Source organism: Narcine bancroftii, chromosome 1 (genome assembly GCF_036971445.1).
Source record: "Narcine bancroftii isolate sNarBan1 chromosome 1, sNarBan1.hap1, whole genome shotgun sequence".
In the NCBI taxonomy this organism is placed as follows: Eukaryota; Metazoa; Chordata; class Chondrichthyes; order Torpediniformes; family Narcinidae; genus Narcine; species Narcine bancroftii.
In genome coordinates, this window is record NC_091469.1 from 256895597 (window position 1) to 256913897 (window position 18301).

At 35.6% G+C, this 18301-nt stretch overlaps 1 long non-coding RNA gene across 1 annotated transcript in view; it reads left to right on the forward strand.

The window, feature by feature from the left end:
• The window catches only part of LOC138742007 (uncharacterized), a 132075-nt gene that overhangs the window by 13600 nt on the left and 100174 nt on the right, over positions 1 to 18301 (forward strand). Inside the window, exon 2 of the long non-coding RNA XR_011343934.1 lies at positions 11068 to 11106. This is a non-coding gene — a long non-coding RNA (uncharacterized lncRNA). The remainder of the gene's footprint in view (positions 1 to 11067; positions 11107 to 18301) is intronic.

Here is an 18301-nt window from a genome sequence, read left to right on the forward strand (position 1 = left end):
GACAAACAAATTACATATAATCCAATGGATATTAATGAGAACTTTAAGGAATTTTATGAACAATTATACCAAACTGAAACGAGGGGAAAGATGATAAAATAGAAGAGTTTTTAGCTAAAATTGAACTGCCAAAATTGCAAGAAGAGGAACAAAACAAACTGATAAAACCATTTGAAATAGAGGAAGTACAGGACATATTAATAAAGCTGCCAAATAATAAAATGCCTGGAGAGGATGGATTCTCAATAGAATTCCATAAAACATTTAAAGAGTTAATAATTCCTCCTCTCCTGGAAGTAATGAACCAGATAGAAGAAACACAAAACTTGCCAGATTCATGTAAGACAGCAATAATTACAGTAATACCAAAGATGGGGAAGGATCCACTAACACCAGCATCATATAGACCAATATCTCTACTTAATTCAGATTATAAGATAATAGCAAAATTATTAGCAAACAGATTGGCTTACTGTGTACCAAAAATAGTAAAACAAGATCAAACTGGATTTATTAAGAAAAGACAAACAGCGGATAATGTCTGTAAATTTTTTAATCTAATTCATGCAGTTCAAGGAAATAAGATGCCAACAGTGGCTGTTGCTTTAGATGCAGAAAAAAGCCTTTGACAGGGTAGAATGGAATTATTTATTCAAAGTATTTCAGAGGTTCAATTTACCAGAAAAATATATTAATTGGATTAAAGCATTATATAATGGACCATTGGCAAAGGTAACAGTAAATGGATATGTATCGAACCAATTTAAATTAAGTGGGTCAACTAGGCAGGGATGTCCATTATTTCCCTCACTGTTCACTTTAGCAATAGAACCATTGGCAGAACTGATAAGAACAGAAAATAAAATAAAAGGGATAAAAATAAAGGAGAAGGAGTATAAATCAGTTTATTTGCAGATGACATCATAGTATACTTAGCAGAACCAGAAATATCAATAAAAGAACTACATAAGAAATTGAAGGAGTATGGAGAAATATCGGGGTACAAGATCAACGCAAATAAAAGTGAAGTGATGCCAATGAGTAATGCGGATTATACAGAATTTAAAAAAGAATCACCATTTAAATGGCAAACACAAGCAATCCGATACCTAGGTATTAGGTTAGATAATAATTTAAGTCACTTGTACAAATTAAATTATCAGCCACTAATAAAGAAATTGCAGGAAGACTTAGAACATTGGAAAGAATTACCGCTAACGTTGATAGGGAGGTTAAATTGCATTAAAATGAATGTCTTCCCAAGGATACAATATTTATTTCTATTGTTACCAATTCCCTTAACAGAGAAATTCTTTAATGAACTATAGATAATAATAAGAAATTTTTTAGGGAAACCGAGGATAGCATCAGATAAATTAACAAAGAGGTACAACCAAGGTGGTTTGCAGTTACTAAACTTTAAAAATTATTATAGAGCAGCACAATTAAGTTATTTATCAGATTTTTATCAGACAAAGGAAAAACCAAATTGGACTAAGATAGAGCTTGATAAAATAGGGGAGAAGGTACCGGAATATATACTTTATAAATGTGATGAAAAGCTGGTACGATATAAAAGCTCACCAGTATTGCATCATTTACTCAATATATGGAAGAAGATTCACTTAGAAAAGAAAAACAAATTACCAAACACCAAAATTATTATTGATGCAAAATCAGCTAATCCCTTTTACAATAGATAACCTTTCCTTTAGAGAATGGGAGAGAAAAGGAATTAAAAGAACAGAAAATTGTTTTTTGGGAAATAACTTACTAACATTTGAACAATTGAACAAGTGTGGAATAACTCATGGTACAATGTTTGCATACCATCAACTGAAAGCTTACTTAATGGATAAATTGGGAAACAGACTGAGATTACCAGAAGGAAACAGCTTTGAATATCTGATTATAGACACAATGATAATTAAAAGATTGATAACGAACATGTACATCAAACTGCAAGATAAGGAAAATGATGAAATAAGCTCTAAACCCAAACAAAAGTGGGAAAAGGATTTAAACATAAAGATAAAAAATGAAACATGGGAAAAGTTATGTTCTGGAACTATGAAGAATATAATAAACACAAGGTTACGCATAATACAGTCTAATTGGTTACACAGGTTATATATCACGCCCCAAAAGTTAAAAAAAATGGGATCCAACATTATCAGATAAATGTTTTCGCTGTAAGAAGGAAATGGAACAACTTAAGGTGAAAGTACATGCAATTTGGGCATGTGAGAAAGTGAAAAAGTTTTGGGAATATCTAATTCAGATATTAAATAAAATCACAAAAAACAACATAATCCAGAGATCTTTCTTCTAAGTAATATAAGAAGTAAAGAATTAGGCCTCAAACTGGATGAAGCGCAAAAAAGATTCATTATGATCATCTTATAATATCCATAATGATAGATTCATTATGTATAATGTCAACTTGGAAAATGGAAGAGAGCCTGAGAATACAGCAATGGTGCATGGAAATGAATAATTGTATTCCATTAGAAAAAAATAACATATAATTTAAAAAATAAAGTCACACTGTTTGAACAAATTTGGGAACCATACATGAAACATAACAGAGAGAGCTTGCCTCGGGACCTCCATCCCCTAAAATGATTAGAAGACAAAAGTGACTTGATTTAGTATGTAAAAGTAGATGACACATTTTTCTTGTTTGTTTTTCCTTTGTGTGGACATGTTTTATTGTATGGTATATGTTGAATATTTATTGGTTTTAGAGGAGGGAGGGAAGGTGGGGAAAAAGGGGGAAAATGCCATTGTGTATATTTAATGAGAAACGTTTGTACATATTTTGGTTGATATGGTTCACAGTATGAAAAATAAAGAAATAATAAAAAACTGATCAGCAAGATCTGGGTCAATACCCCACTGTGTAATTGGATCCTGGATTTCCTCACCTCCAGACCCCAATCTACTGATTGACAAGAATACTTCTTCCACAATCTCCATAGGCAATGAAGAACCACAGGGTTATGCACTTACCCGCTCTAAGACTATGTGGGACCAAATGACAATAATATAAATCTGCTGACCATACCACATGAATAAAAAGTGGGGTGGGGGGGGGGCGATGTGTTAGCATATAGGAGGGAAATTGAAAACTTAGCTGAATGATGTGTGATCAACTCGAATTCAATGTCACCAGGTTCAAGGAGCTGATTGTAGACTTTTGGAAAGGAAAATCAGAGGTGTAAGATCTAGTGATCATTGGGGGATCAGAGGTTGAAAGGGTGATCAAATTTCAATTCCTGGGAATCACCATCTCGGACGACTTTTTCCAGAGCCATCATACTAATGCCATCATGAAGAAATAACATTAGTGCCTATAAATCCTCAGGAGCTTGCAGAGATGTAATATATCAGCAGAAAGCCGTGGCAAACTTCTACAGATGTGCAGTGGAAAATGTGCTGACTGGCTGCATCATGGCTTGGTAATGGAGGCACCAATACCTCTGAGTGGCAAACCCTGCCAAAGGTAAATCACAGGCAAAATTCACCCCAATATTGAGAACATCTACATAGAACTCTGCCATCGGAGAGCAGTAGCAATCATCAAGGATCCACAACACCCAGGACATGCTCTGTTCTCACTGCTACCATGCAGAAAGAGGTACAGGTATCTCAAGACCTCCAGGATTAAGAATAACTCCTACCCCTCAACCATCAGGCTCCTGAACAACAGACCTATTCAGAGACTTATTTAATGACTTATTTGCTCTTTTCTTATTACTGAATATTGATTTTCTGTATTTGTACAGTCAGCTTGTTTACATTTCATTCTTTTATTTATTTTTTCTTTTGTATACATTTATTTCTTCTTGAGTACAGTTTACAGTTATGGGTGAGAGAGACATGGGTAACAGATGGGGAGAAGTGAGAGAGGGAGAGAGAAAGTTACAATTACTGGTAATTAGAAATTCTGCCTGGCCTGCAGGAAAAAGAATCTGAGGATTGTATGCGATGTCATGTTTGTACTCTGACAAAAAAATTGAATTTTGAACTTTCTTCTGGAGAACATTTACTTAAGGTGAAAGTATAGAAAATTATATTAACAGCACACAGCAAATATGTTGGCCAGATCTCATCTTTTAACTCAAAAGAAAAAGTTATGTTATCCAGGTAAAAATGAAAATTAAATATCAGAAATAGTGGGAAATAATAAAACGAACACTTTTTAAAATCATCAACATAAACTTATCCAAACAGCTGCACATGGTAAATCAATGGATCAAAGGTTATAGCACAAAATGTTTTTAAAAGACATGCTTATACTTAAAACTACTGGAGTGTATGCAAGATTCATATTCTCCACAGAGACTGTTTCAGATATTTTCAGAAACTGAACAATTCAAATTTTATGTCAGGACACTCTCCAGCCAGATGGCATTGACATTGACTTTCCTGGTTTCTGCTAACCTGCTCTCCTTTCCCTCTCCCTTCCCTTCCCCGTCAACTCTCCTTTTTATTCACCTAGCCATCTTGCTTGTTGAGGGGCCCTCTCTCCCTTCTCCACCTATTACCTCCTGACTTTGTGACCACACCTCCCCTCATTACCCTTTTATTCGGGCCCCTGCCAACCATGGTGCAATGTGAATTTTTTAGGAGGCAGTGTTCAGCAAAATTGATGACAAAGAGTTTTCTCGAGACCGGACTTTGGTGGCTGCCATGTTGCATTTGGCATTGTATAATTAAGAGCAAACGGTAGGATGAGGAAGGAGGACGCCAGTTGTGGAAGAAACAGATAGTATGTCCAGAATAGCACTCAGCAGTGGGGGGGGGAGGAATGCTGCTGCCACCACCATCTCCCCGCCTGGAGCAATGAGGTGCGGAGCAGCCCTGTTGCAACCCCATGAGGTGCTGGAGCGGCTGTGAGGTGCTGGAATGGTACTCCGGTGTGGTCCAGCAGCACTGCAGCCCCGCTGCCAACATTTTTCTATACATTGATGAAGAGCTCAAGCCCAAAATATAGGTTATGCATCTTTATCTTTGCTATGTTAAGGACACTGTTTGATCTGGTGAGTTTCTCCAGCATTTTACTTCAATCACAGTCTCTGCAGACTTTTGTATTTTACTGCTTTAAATTTAAATGGTGACTGGGCATCCTACTTGAGAAACAACCTCAGCTCAAAGGCTTCTCATAGTTTATCTGCATAAATCTTCCCACTGATGGAGCGAGGGATGCATGGAAAATGGTGGCGCTGCCGGAGCTGCTGTAATGGCAGCACTGCTGCTAGTATGGACCTGCACAGAGCGGGGAAAGGAGACACAATGCTCCCCTGCAGGGTTCTGCTGCCCAGTCCAACTACTGATGGCTCTGTACAGGCTTTAAATGATCTGTTAAAGATGGCTATTTTAAAATACTGCAACTCTGGCCTCTGGGCCCAAGATAGCCGCGCCTGTGTTCAGCAGTGGCCTCGAGGGGTTGCAGACTCTGGGGAAGCAGAGGACTGGTGCATAGCACCAGAAAATGGAGAGGCCACCTCCTCCTCTCATTTGAGAAGGTGAAGTAAAGGAGCTAACCCGATGGGATGGTGACCACAGCGATGCACCAGCTGAAGAGCACACAAATGGCAGGCTGTGACCTTCAGGCAAGGAACCCACATAGTTTGCAAGCTGCTAGCGATTGTGGTCAAAGGACGTACACCAGGCTGCAGATCTCTGGAGACTGGCTTGAGTCTACCTGAAGGAATACCAGGGATACAGGAGGGTGCCGAGGTACTGAAGGTTTGGATTTGGATCTAGGATTGCTGATGGTTGAATTCTGCTTGGCTGCAGAGGTTGTGGGAGGACTGGAGGTGAATACGTGGACTCTCAGTGACCCTGGGAAGACACTCTTTTGCCTATCTTTCTATGACTGTTAAGGGATGTTGGGCAATTTCTGCTGATGGCAAATCTTTGTCTGCCTTACGGCAGACTAAAGTCAATTTTGTGCAAAATCACATCTGTTTTATTATCTAATAATAAAGGAATCTTGACTCTTGAATCATCTGTGGTATGTCGAGTCTCTGAATTTCACTTAATAGCCATTAGAATCCAGCGTATTTGTTCATTGTTTCACCAAGGTGTATTGGTGAGGTGGTTTAGCATTCTTCTGATTTTGGTACCTACTAACCAGCTCATGTCTCGTACTCAGGTGAAATAGCGAGGATGTAGGAGTGTGCCTACACTTGGATATGATGTATGAGATCTAAGGTACAAAGGTCTCAATGCAGAACATGTGCATTCTCTATCACTTGACATGTTGCCATTGACTAACAGGGATAGATAGCCAAACTAACCAGACTGCTGCATCTTGGGAAATGCTGGTGGAATTCTCAGCTTTGGGTAGCAAATAATATATTGTGGCTTGTGTTTTGATATTCACATCTTAACAAATATCGAAAGATGCAAATTTGAGACTGCTTTCCGTTACCAGGAAGTCTGATACTCCAGATCTTGCACACATTTCTTGTGAAATTCATTAGGTATACCAAACAGGGAAACAGAAATGAGATTGGGAATTTCAGAAAACTTAGTGCTTTAGTTACAAACTCTAGACAAGTTGAGTGAACCATTGACTAAGGGCAAGTCACACTCATGGGGTTTGTTAATGGTTTCTTGCTGGAAGAATCACAGTGAACTGAATAAATAAAATACTTACACATATTGTTAAACTCTTGTTAATATGTCAAGTAATAGAGGCTAATGCAGTCTTTATAGATGGTTTTCATAGTCAGGGTCCATCAAATGGCTATGATTCATTGCCACTCTGTTCCTTGAATTTCTTTCCCCAGGTGGTTGAACTGAACCATTCCAAGAATCATCCAAGAATCTTTCCAGTAAGGTGACACCTAGTCCCCTTTAGGTTAAAATAGTTTCAGATATTATTACACTAAATGATATTCTACTATTAATTCTATTATGTATCATACTTAATTATGGCTATATAGAAAGGCTTTTTGTTTTTCTGAAGAGGTCATAGCTCCCTGCTAACAGTGAGCTTGAGCTGAGCTTTTCCTTATATTCTCCCTGATTCATAAATCGTTCAATTAGGAGGCTTGTATACCCCCGTAATATACAACTAGGGATCTAAGGGATTCTACCATTGTAAACCTAAAAATTTGTTATTTTGCTGTTCATTATTGTACTTCTGTGCATATGAAAGATTAAATTATTTAAGTGTACTATTCTCCATGTCTTCCAAACCATTAGATTTCACTTCTGCCCAAAGTCTTCCCTGCCTTCCACACCCCCACTACTGGATCTACAACTTCCTGCCACAGTCGATGAGCATTGGTGATAACATCTCTTCCTTGGCCACAAACTCGTGGGTGTACAAAGAATGTAATAGAGGCCCTGTTTCAACTATAAATGTGCCACTTATTCACTGTTGGGTGTACCTTATCTCTAGATTTACTTTATTTCTCAAATTCCACAGTTTTTTTGTGCTCTGTGCTTACTTCCAATTGTGATAATCCTGGGTGCAAATATTGTCAACTCATTTTGCAAACAACATACTGCATAGGCTATACAATTATTTTTTTTAATCGTAGGTCATAAATTCACACTTCAGACACAGGTCTTTTGGCCCTCTGAGCCTGTGCCAACCATTATGCCCCCATTAACATGAATCCTTCCTGAATATTGTTTTATTTTTCCTTACATTCCCATCATTTCCCATAGATTCTACCATTCACTTATATACTCATGGCCAATGTCCAATTAACATATTGATCTGCACATTTTTGGAATGCAAGCAAAAATCCGAGTATTAGCAAGAAACCCACACAGTCACAAATGAGAAGATTCAAACTTCAGACTGGAAGAACATATATGCTCCATCAGAATTCAGGATTAAACGCATATTGTCAGAGCTGTGAGGCAGCAGCTCTACTAGCTATGCCATTGCCCACAACTTGTGTCATGGGTCATAATAAAGAAGGGATATTTGTGGAAGAATGGTGGTAGAGTATTTAAACAGCATTTAGTGTCATATTTAAGTATTGTAAGTACATTGCAGTGAAGGCCTATTACTCAGTATACTTACAAGTGTACCTGAAGGCTACCTGAACTGCAAAATAAATAACCACAATGGGCAGTGAAATAAGACCATCGTCACAGTAAATCTACAGCTGAATACATAAATCTGCTTGCTTGGGCAATATTTTGAGTTCAGCAAGTCATAAATAGATCTGAACTCTGAAGCACACGGACAAAGTTGAGAACAATCACTTTCTGTGTGGACATCTGTGGGTGCCGGTTTATTTCCTGTCATAGTGGCATTTCAGCTCCAATGACCTAAGCTACACTTGTCTCTTGTTTCATGAACTGCTAAGTATATGCATAATTTATTTTCTCCCTTCCCTCAGTATTTACTAACACATTTGTTTTTCTTTTGAAATCCCTAATCACAGCTCTGCATTTACTTTCAATCCTAAAATTGGTGTCTCATATCAACAATAGTTTTTTTGTTTCACAGTTTCACTGCAAAGTTACATGATGATAGGCAGGTCTACACTAATTTTTGGCTGGGGAATATGAGCTTTTTCTGGAATGACATGACTGTGCAATGCAACACTGGCACGTGGAGTATGCTGGGTCAGATCATATTGTTTCTCGCTTTGAACGCATCAGCAGATCTGGAATGTACTGAGATGAGGCTGAGGTACATTCCATGTTTAGCTTTGGAGTGACCTCCCATTTTTGAACTTAGTATCCAATCTTAATTAAAAACACAAGTGAAGCTTAATGATTTGCTTTATGGAAAGAAATGCATTTGGTTGAGCCGCTGATTCACAACCTCCAATAACTCTGATTCGGTTTTCTGGAGTTGTCGATGTGGAGTTTGCAAGTTCACCATGTCATTGTGTGAATTTCTTCTGGGTGGTCAGGTTTCCACCCAGATCCCAAAGACAATGCAAGTTTGAATGTTTGTTGTCTGCCATAATTCACTGTGACTTTTTAGGTAGGTGGTAGAAGCTTGGGAAAGTTGATGAGAATTGATTTGAGGAAAAATTAGCAAGCGAATATAAATGCTCTGAGACACACCATAAAAGAAATTTTGTGTTTTATATTTTAAATTGCTTACTTCTATTTTAACTCTTCCAACATGACTGAAGTCATGATGACGGGGTACTGAACTTTAAGATCAGCCATGATCTCGTTGAATGGCGGAGCAGGCTCGAAGGGTCGAATGACCTATTCCTGCTTCTATATTCTATGTTTCTATGAAGTCATTAGGCGTCATTTAGAGATAGTGGGAGAGATCTGATGACAGTAAAAGCTCTCACAAGATCATCAGGGCTGTCCAGTGACACTGCTTCTGGTCTATTGCTGTTTGAATGCGAAACCAGATTCCCATTCTCTGAACAGCATGAACAGGTGATGAAACTCAGACATCAGGAATCATAAGAATACAACAAATTAACATGGCTTTAGGGATCCCATAAAAGACCAGCACAAAATATAAGGGCAGAGGATAATTTGGGCCTTTCTTTTCTTTATTCCTTGAATAATCAATTTTGTGATTAGATTCAAAAAGCATTAAATAGCTTCCTAACCCTCAAATATGATGTCAAGAATCTCACTGGGACCTTTTAGTAACTAGAGTACTGACAAAGCATGTTCATGCTCCAATCTGCATCCCAGGAATCAACAAATACACCTAGTTTTCCAAAGGCTGCTGCACCTTCAGCTCAAATAAGCAGCAAATAGAGGACAATAACGATCAATATTAATTATTCTGTATCTTTGACATTTACTCGTTAATTAACCAACTTCTATTTTGTGCGGTCACTCATAATCTTGTTTCAGACTTTAAAACTGTAGCCCAGTTATTATGCTATGCACCAACAATGTGAAGATTATAGAATTGAGGGATCATAAAATTCATTTAGTGAATCTCCTAAATTGTGGTTTAGTATAATGTATCAGGAAAACTGGTTGAGAATTGTGAAAGTTCAACCACTTCAGTATTTTTATATACTGCCTCTGTGACCATCTGTTTAGGGTAATTTATTGGCTGTAGATTATCCTGAAAGATCTAATGGAAATTATTTTCAAAACTATTCTTCATCTTTTAAGATGATGACTCACATGTTACTTCAGTTCAACGCTGTGTTGTCGCCCCTCAATGCCCTCTGGGCAAGTAAGGATGAGTAATCATTTTTTTCTTACCAGTGTTGCTGACCTTTAACAGCAAGTATTAAGAAAGTTGAAAACATATTCAAGTTGTATTATAACTGCAGAATTTTGGCCTTGATAAAGTGTGCATCTTATCTCTGAAGGCCATACTCAGCTGTGAAGGAATCATTTTAAAGCAATAATCAGATCAGCACACTCACAAAAGCGATAGAAAAATTTCCTATTGTGAACAATATTTTAAATTTTAAATGTAATTTTAAAAAAAATTTAGACATAGAGCACGGAAACAGGCCATTTCAGCCCACAAGCCCGTGCCGCCCAATTATACCCAATTAACCTACATTTTGAATGGTTGGAGGAAACCGGAACCCTTGGGATAAACCCATGCAGACATGAGGAAAAGTACAAACTCCTTACAGACAGCATGGGATTTATTGTAAATAAAAGGCTATAGTTCCGTAACTCTAGACTTTTGAGTTATTGATAGTGTATCACTGGCAATGTCAATGAAATCTGCAATTTATAGATAGATAGATTGATAGACAGACGGACATAGATAGATACGCAGAGATAGGTAGATGGATAGATAGAAAGAAAGAAAGGAGGTGATTTAAATGCATGTGCAACAAGATCAATAGGTTTTATAATCTGTTTCAAGAGAACCCTGTTGAAAGGAAGTGGTGGTAAGTTATATTAGATGGAAGGAAAAACAAAAAAGATGAATTTTAAATAAAAACTAATGAGTTATCAGAGAAGAACAGAAGCTCGAGTAAAATAAGAATGATGAGGCCTGAGAATTTTTGCTGGTTTAGAAGCAGTTGTGCTTATAACGTTTTCTTCAGAAGGCAGTGCTCAAAGCAGTGGTGAAAAAGCTTTTCTTGATGTTTTACGAGACTTCCTACTTTGTTGTTCCAGGAGAATGAATTGAAAATCAACAAGATCCATTAGTCCAAGGTAACAAGAATTTTCTTCAGTTAACATTTTAGAGAAAAGGAGTGGTTATTGATAGGTTCTAATTTCAAATCAGATCAACAACCTTTAGAGATACTGCTAGTACCTTTATTTCAAGAACAAATTTTATCTGACAATAATCAGGCTCTTGAACCTCTTCTTACCACCTGAGCCATAAACTACTCCAGGGCCACCAAAAAGATTTATCTGCACAATTGAAATACCTTTTTTTTTCATGCACTGACTGTAACTGTGAATATTTATTTAAGAATTACAATAATAATGTACATAGTACTTGGCAATAAACCCAATATCATTACTGTATCACAAATTGCAAGCCTAATGTTACTTTCACATCATGAAGATTTAAAAAGTCTAACTTCTTTCATTGGTATTGTTTCAGGCCCAGAGGACTCCAAAACCCAGCAGCAATAGAAATTCACCAAATTATCAATAGCCTTTCCATTTCAATAATTAAACCATTGCATTACTTATAGCATTCATTGGGACAGGGTCTTTCACATGTTCCATTATTCTCACTTCCTTTAAAATTGTTCCGATTGTTCACCAACTATAGAATAATGCTTTTCCAATGACTGATGGCATTTCATGTCTTTCCGATCGCTTTATCATTTCCACTTTATTTTAAATAGTGATCATTTTCCTTTTCTTTGATACATCGCTAGTGCTTGCAATGGATTTACGCTTTGAAGTCCTAGTTACAATGGTAAATAAGAGAAAAATTTAAACCAAATACAAAGTTACACATTTAACGGTGTTAATGACAACATGATCTGACTTAAAATGACAGATGGTGTTCTTCTTCCTTGAGCTGATGAACTGCTGAAGCCGCGCATAATCCCTTCATAAGTACGAGTTGTCTGTACGTCGTACGTTCATACCCCGGAAACTGCCTGTACCGAAATCACACATATCTGACTCAATGTTGTCTAATGTTATTACTAACATGGTGAGCCAAGAAACTATCACTAATGTGGTCTGTTTAATGTTTCCAAAACACCACTAATTATACATTAGATTATTATTAATCATTATGTATTACGTTGTTCAAAGATACCCGTTGCCAAACCAGAAAATCCCAACAAAATCTCTGTGGAAATCTCTCAAGACAATTTTTTTCAAATTTAGTCGAAAATAACTATTTGTGGGGGAGTGGCAAGATGGCGTAGAGTCTAGACGTGTAATCTCGACCTCTCTGGCCGAACTTTTAAGAACCTGTTTTTAACCCTTTGTTTTCAAGTTTAAACTTTTTAAATTTCAGTCTAAAGTATTAAGGAATTGTTATGGCCATTAATGGTAAAAAGACTAAATCTCAAGTGCAGAAGAAATTACATTTTCGGAGTGTTGAAGATTTAGGGCCTAAACAGCTTGTTACAGCCTCAGGTTTAATTTCTTCAGTGCCTAAACCACAAAGATTGCCTGTGGGAGCTGCAAAAAAAATGACTACTACTCACCAAGAGAAGGACATCGTTGGAATTACCCGTTCTCAGGAGGCTTGGTATTGGAAAGAGCTCATAGAGCTTTAAGAAGAACACTTCTGCCTAGTCAATCACCAAAACCTGTGATAATTCGATGTTTGAATTATTTGGACAGAGAAGCAATACTTCGTCTAGCAGTGCAAAAGGCGAGACAACGACAGGCTCCGTTATCGATTCAGAATAGTAGAGTTTTTTAAAATCCAGATTTGAGTCAAGAGGTTATTCAGCGTCGGCGTCGATTTAATCCAGTTAAAGAAGTTTTGTGGTGTAAAGGCTATAAGTCTACTTTTCGCTATCCGGCAGTGTTGAAGGTTTTCTATGGAGAATTTCAATCTCGGTTTTTTGACAATGATCGTGTGGCAATGATTTTTGCTGATTCATTGCCGGATGCAAGAGGACAAAGATGTAGTCCACCATTGTCTCCTAAAGAAAAATCTGGTTGTTCTGGAAATGGAAGAAATGGTAGAAATGGGAGAAATGGGAATGGAAAGAGTTCAACTTCTCTGGAAATGGGGTCTCCGAGTTTGGAATCTCTTGGATGAACAGAAGAACTTACTTATTCTTATCTTATTTTATATATTATTATGATATTTTGATGTTATTCTTTGTTTGGCTGGGGAGGGAGAGATTGGCTCGAAGTTCTATTAGTCATCAGCCACTGGTGGGTGATCCACACCCAAATTTTGTTTAGGGGTTACTACCTTTTGGAGGGGGGGTTTCTCTTTCTTCTTTTTTTTTTGATTAATTTTTTTTAATTTTTATTTTTTATTTTCATTTTATTTAGCCTTTAATTTGTGGTTTTTTTTTCTCCTATTGGAGGGCCTATTTACATTAATTTGAGTTTTTCTATAATGATATTATTAGTTCTTAGTAAAATCAGTAGATATGTCAAAGTTGAGGTTTGCTACTTTTAATGTTCGAGGTTTAAATAGTCCGATTAAGCGTAAGCGCATTTTGGTGTATATTAAGAAAATGAAAATTGATTTTGCTTTTTTACAAGAAACACATTTGAATGTCAAAGAAAGTATGAAATTGAAGAGGGACTGGGTAGGGCATGTATATTCTTCTTCATTTAATTCCAGGGCTAAAGGTGTAGCAATTTTGATACATAAGAATTTATCTTTTGAATTACAATCAATGGAGGAAAAGGCAGGATGTATTCTTAAATTAAATTGTAAGATTTTTAGAGAATTTTGGACTTTACTTAATATTTATGCCCAAATGTAGATTATGAAATATTTATTTATGATGCATTTTTATATCTGGGTCAGGCTAATGAAAATATTTTAGTTGGTGGTGATTTTAACTGTGTTTTGGAACCTTTACAAGATAAATCTCCGAAGAAAGTTAAGAAATCTAAAATGGCAGTTCAGGTTCAGGCGTTGATGAAAGATCTTAATTTAGTGGATATTTGGAGGCATCTTAATCCGACAGAGAAGGATTTCTCCTTTTATTCAACTAGACATGAATCGTTTTTAAAAGATTGACTTTTTTTAGTATCAGCACATTTACAGGGGAAAATACAACAAGTGGAATATAAAAGTAGGGTAATTTCAGATCATTTTTTGTTATATTTTACATATGCAACTTCTGAGAAAATTCAGGTGGCCTATCGTTGGAGGTTTAATATAATGTTATTAAAAAATACGGAATTTATTGATTTTTTGAAAAAACAAATTAATTTTATTTTGAAAGAAAATTCTAACTCTGTTCAAAGTAAGTTTGTATTATGGGACGCTATGAAAGCTTATTTGAGAGGACAAATAATTAGTTATACTTCTAAAATAAAAAAGAATCGATTAAATCAAAATCTTGAATTAAAGAAACGGATTAGTGAGTTAGAAAAGGAATTTCAGAAAGATGCTACAGAAAATCAGAAAATAGAATTGTCTTGGTTGAAACTGGAATATAATACTCTACAATCTTACCAATTTGAATGTATGATTAATAGAACTAAACAACGATATTATGAGTGGGGAGAGAAAGCACATAAGGTATTGGCATGGCAATTAAAGAAAGAACAGGTTTCGAGGACTATTAATGCTGTCAGACGGAATTTGCTTATCACGTATAAACCTCATGAGATTAATGATGAATTTTGTTCATTTTATGAAAAGTTATATATATCTGATGGAAAACAAGGAAATGGATCTATTGATTTTTTTAAATCACAGTTCAATTTACCGACATTAGAGGATGTAGATATACAGGAGTTGGAAGCACCATTTACTGACTTGGAAATTAAAATGGCTATGATGGAAATGCCAAACGGTAAATCGCCTGGTGATGATGGATTTTCGGTTGAATTTTATAAATATTTTTATGATGACTTCTCTACAGTGTTTGGAGATGTATTATCCCAGGTTGGAGAACATTATGAATTGCCTGAGTCTTGTTCTAGTGCTTTAATTACAGTAATTCCAAAGAAAGATAGAGATCCTTTGAAAGTATCCTCATATAGACCGATTTCATTGTTAAATGTAGATTATAAAATTATAGCTAAAATTTTAGTGAATAGATTGGCTGAATTTTTACCTAAGCTGATTCATATTGATCAGACAGGTTTCATAAAGAATAGATATGCCTCAGATAATATTTTACGTGTGATTAGTTTGATTAATAGATTTCGACAATCTTCAGACCATCCGATGGTGATATCTTTAGATGCCGAAAAACCGTTTGATAGAGTTGAGTGAAATTTTCTGTTCAAAGTTCTGGAGAAATTCAAGTTTGGTCCTTTTTTTATTGGTTGGATTAAGGCTTTATATAGTAAACCGGTAACTAGAGTATTGACGAATGGTTTGATTTCGGAACCGTTTAAATTGACCCGATCTACTCGTCAAGGTTGTCCTTTATCACCAGCTTTGTTTGCGTGTATCTAACAAATCTAGCTCGATCACTTTTACATTTGAAGGAGTGTTTGATGCAATATGGATGTCTTTCTGGATATAAAGTTAATTGGGAAAAAAGCGAAATATTACCAGTGAGTGAAGGAGATTATTCAGCTTATAATAATATTCTTAATTTGAAATGGATGGATCGAATTAAGTATTTGGGTATAATTTTGGATGTTAATTATCAATCTTTATATAAATTAAATTATGTTCCGTTAATAAAAAAATTTAAACTGATTTGATTAAATGGAAAGATTTGACTATTAATTTATTGGACAGAATAAATACAATTAAGATGAATATTTTTCCACGTATGCAATATTTATTTCAATCTATTCCGTCTTTACTTGATAATATTTCTTTTCGAGATTTGAATAAAATGGTTAGGGAGTTTTTATGGAGAGGTAAATTTTCAAGAGTAGCCTTGAATAAATTAACTTGGAAATATGAATTAGGGGGACTACGTTTACCACATTTTTGAAATTATTATGAAGCAGCCCAATTTAAATTTATTAGTTTATTGATGGATTTGGAATGGTCCCCTAGTTGGGCCAAAATTGAGATGGCAAATATCTCTGAATTTGAAATACATCAATTTTTGTTTAGATGGAATGTAAATTTCTTACAGCAACATAATGTACCTATATTAAAACTTTTAATGAAGTTATGGACAAAGAAAAAGAAAATGATAGGTTCTAGGGGTGAATTATCGGCCTTGACTCCGTTGTATAATAATCAACTTATTTCTTTCTCAATATATAATTGAAGTTTATTACATTGGAGATTTAAAGGTGTGGAAAATTTGGGAGTTTGTTTTAAAGAAGGTAAATTTTTATCTTTTGACCAGATGAGGGATAGTTATGGTATTGATAAGAACTCTTTGTTTCTTTATTATCAAATTCGATCTTTGATAAAACATGTATTTGGTAGAGATATGATTTTACCTGAAATGACTAAATTTGAGACTTTTCTTATGAAGGTATCAGAGAAGGGTTATATTTCATCTATGTATCAAATATTACAGGATGGTATGGATAAAAAGGGTTGGGATAAATCTAAAAGTAAATGGGAAGCGGATATTGGTTTTATTTTTTCTGAGAATGATTGGTCAGATATTTGTTATGACAGTGTAACTAGATTGATAAATGCACATTATGCAATGATTAACTATTATTTTCTACATCAATATTACTTAACACCTGAAAAATTGAAAAAGTATGGTCTTCATGAATCAGATTTGTGTTTTAGATGTGGTAATTCTGTTGGAACTTTTTTTCATGCTGTTTGGTCATTTTTGGAAGAAAATTCAGTTGTTTTTAGAATACCTGTATAAGATTAAAATACCTTTAGATCCGACAGTATTTTTATTGGGTAGTTTGCAACCTCTGAAAGGTTTGGGATTAGATAAATTTCAACTTGCTTTTGTATATTTAGCTTTATCTGTAGCGAAAAAATGTATTGCCAGTACGTGGAAAGATACAAATATGATTGATATTAATAGATGGTATAATGAGATGAAATATTGTTTAATAATGGAAAAAAATTACATATGTTTTGTGTGATAACTATAACTATAGTTTCTTTATTAACAAGTGGTTGTTATATTCAGAATATTTACATTTTGATTTACATTGATTAGATCTTTATATATATGCTTAATTTTTTTTCTTCTCTTTATGGCTCTCTTTGGGAGAGCTGGCTGAAGGGGGAGGAGGTTCTTTTTTTTCTTTTCTCTTCTTTCTTATATATATATATAAAATATAACGTTCATGTTTATGGTTTATTGTTATATATATTACTTATTATCTGTACTTTGAACGAATAAATACTTTTTTTTTAAAAAGAAAGTAACTATTTGTCTATTTAAGAGGAGGCTTATTTATTTCTCTTGGAGGATCATGAGATAACGCAACAGCATGGCTGTTTTGTGCTGCTGCTTTATGTTTCAAATCATAATCATATGAAGTGAGCTGCATGGCCCATCTTTTAATTCTTGTTGCCACTATCATTGGTATCCCCTTTTTAGGGCCTAGAAAACAAAATTAATGGTTTGTTATCTGTTACCAAGGTAAACCTCCTACCACATAAGTATTGGTGGAATCATTTGACACCAAATACTATGGCAAGCCCTTCTTTCTCCAGTTGTGCATAGTTATGTTCACAAGTTGTCAAAGACCAGGGGCATAATCCACTGGTTGTTCCTCTTTTTCTGTCACCACTCCTAATCCTGCTGGTGACACGTCCACAGCCAGGGTCACTTCTTTATTTGGGTCATAGTGGACAAGAACATTGTGACTCGATATTAGTAGTTCTTTCAAATGATCCACTATGTTACTAGTTTCATCTGTAATGGATAAATATTGGGTGGAATTTGGTAAGATTGGTAGGTTACATACATACACACATTTTAAAATAGATCATTTGAAATACTGAAGAATTCATATTCAGTAACATTGCAGGATTTCTGGAGAATGTGATTGTTACAGAGTTCTGTGTTGTGTATTGACCTATGTGTTGTGTGGTTTTATGTTAAAAAGTGACAGTTTGCCTTTGAGAGAGCCAAGGTGAAAGTGGATTGCTGAGAGAGTGGGAGACGGACTGATGATCTAAAAATTTCTGGACTTGGAAGTGGAGTGGAAGAAGGCCCAAAACCTGAGTCATTGTCTGGAAGACAGTTCAGAATGTTGGGATTTCAAAAAAGGATGAACATTCCGAAGGTAGCCGGAAGGATCCGGACCAAGCCATTGTTCCTCTCTGCAAGCAACACAAGAAGATAACTTTGAATTTTGTTCTCTCTCTCCCTCT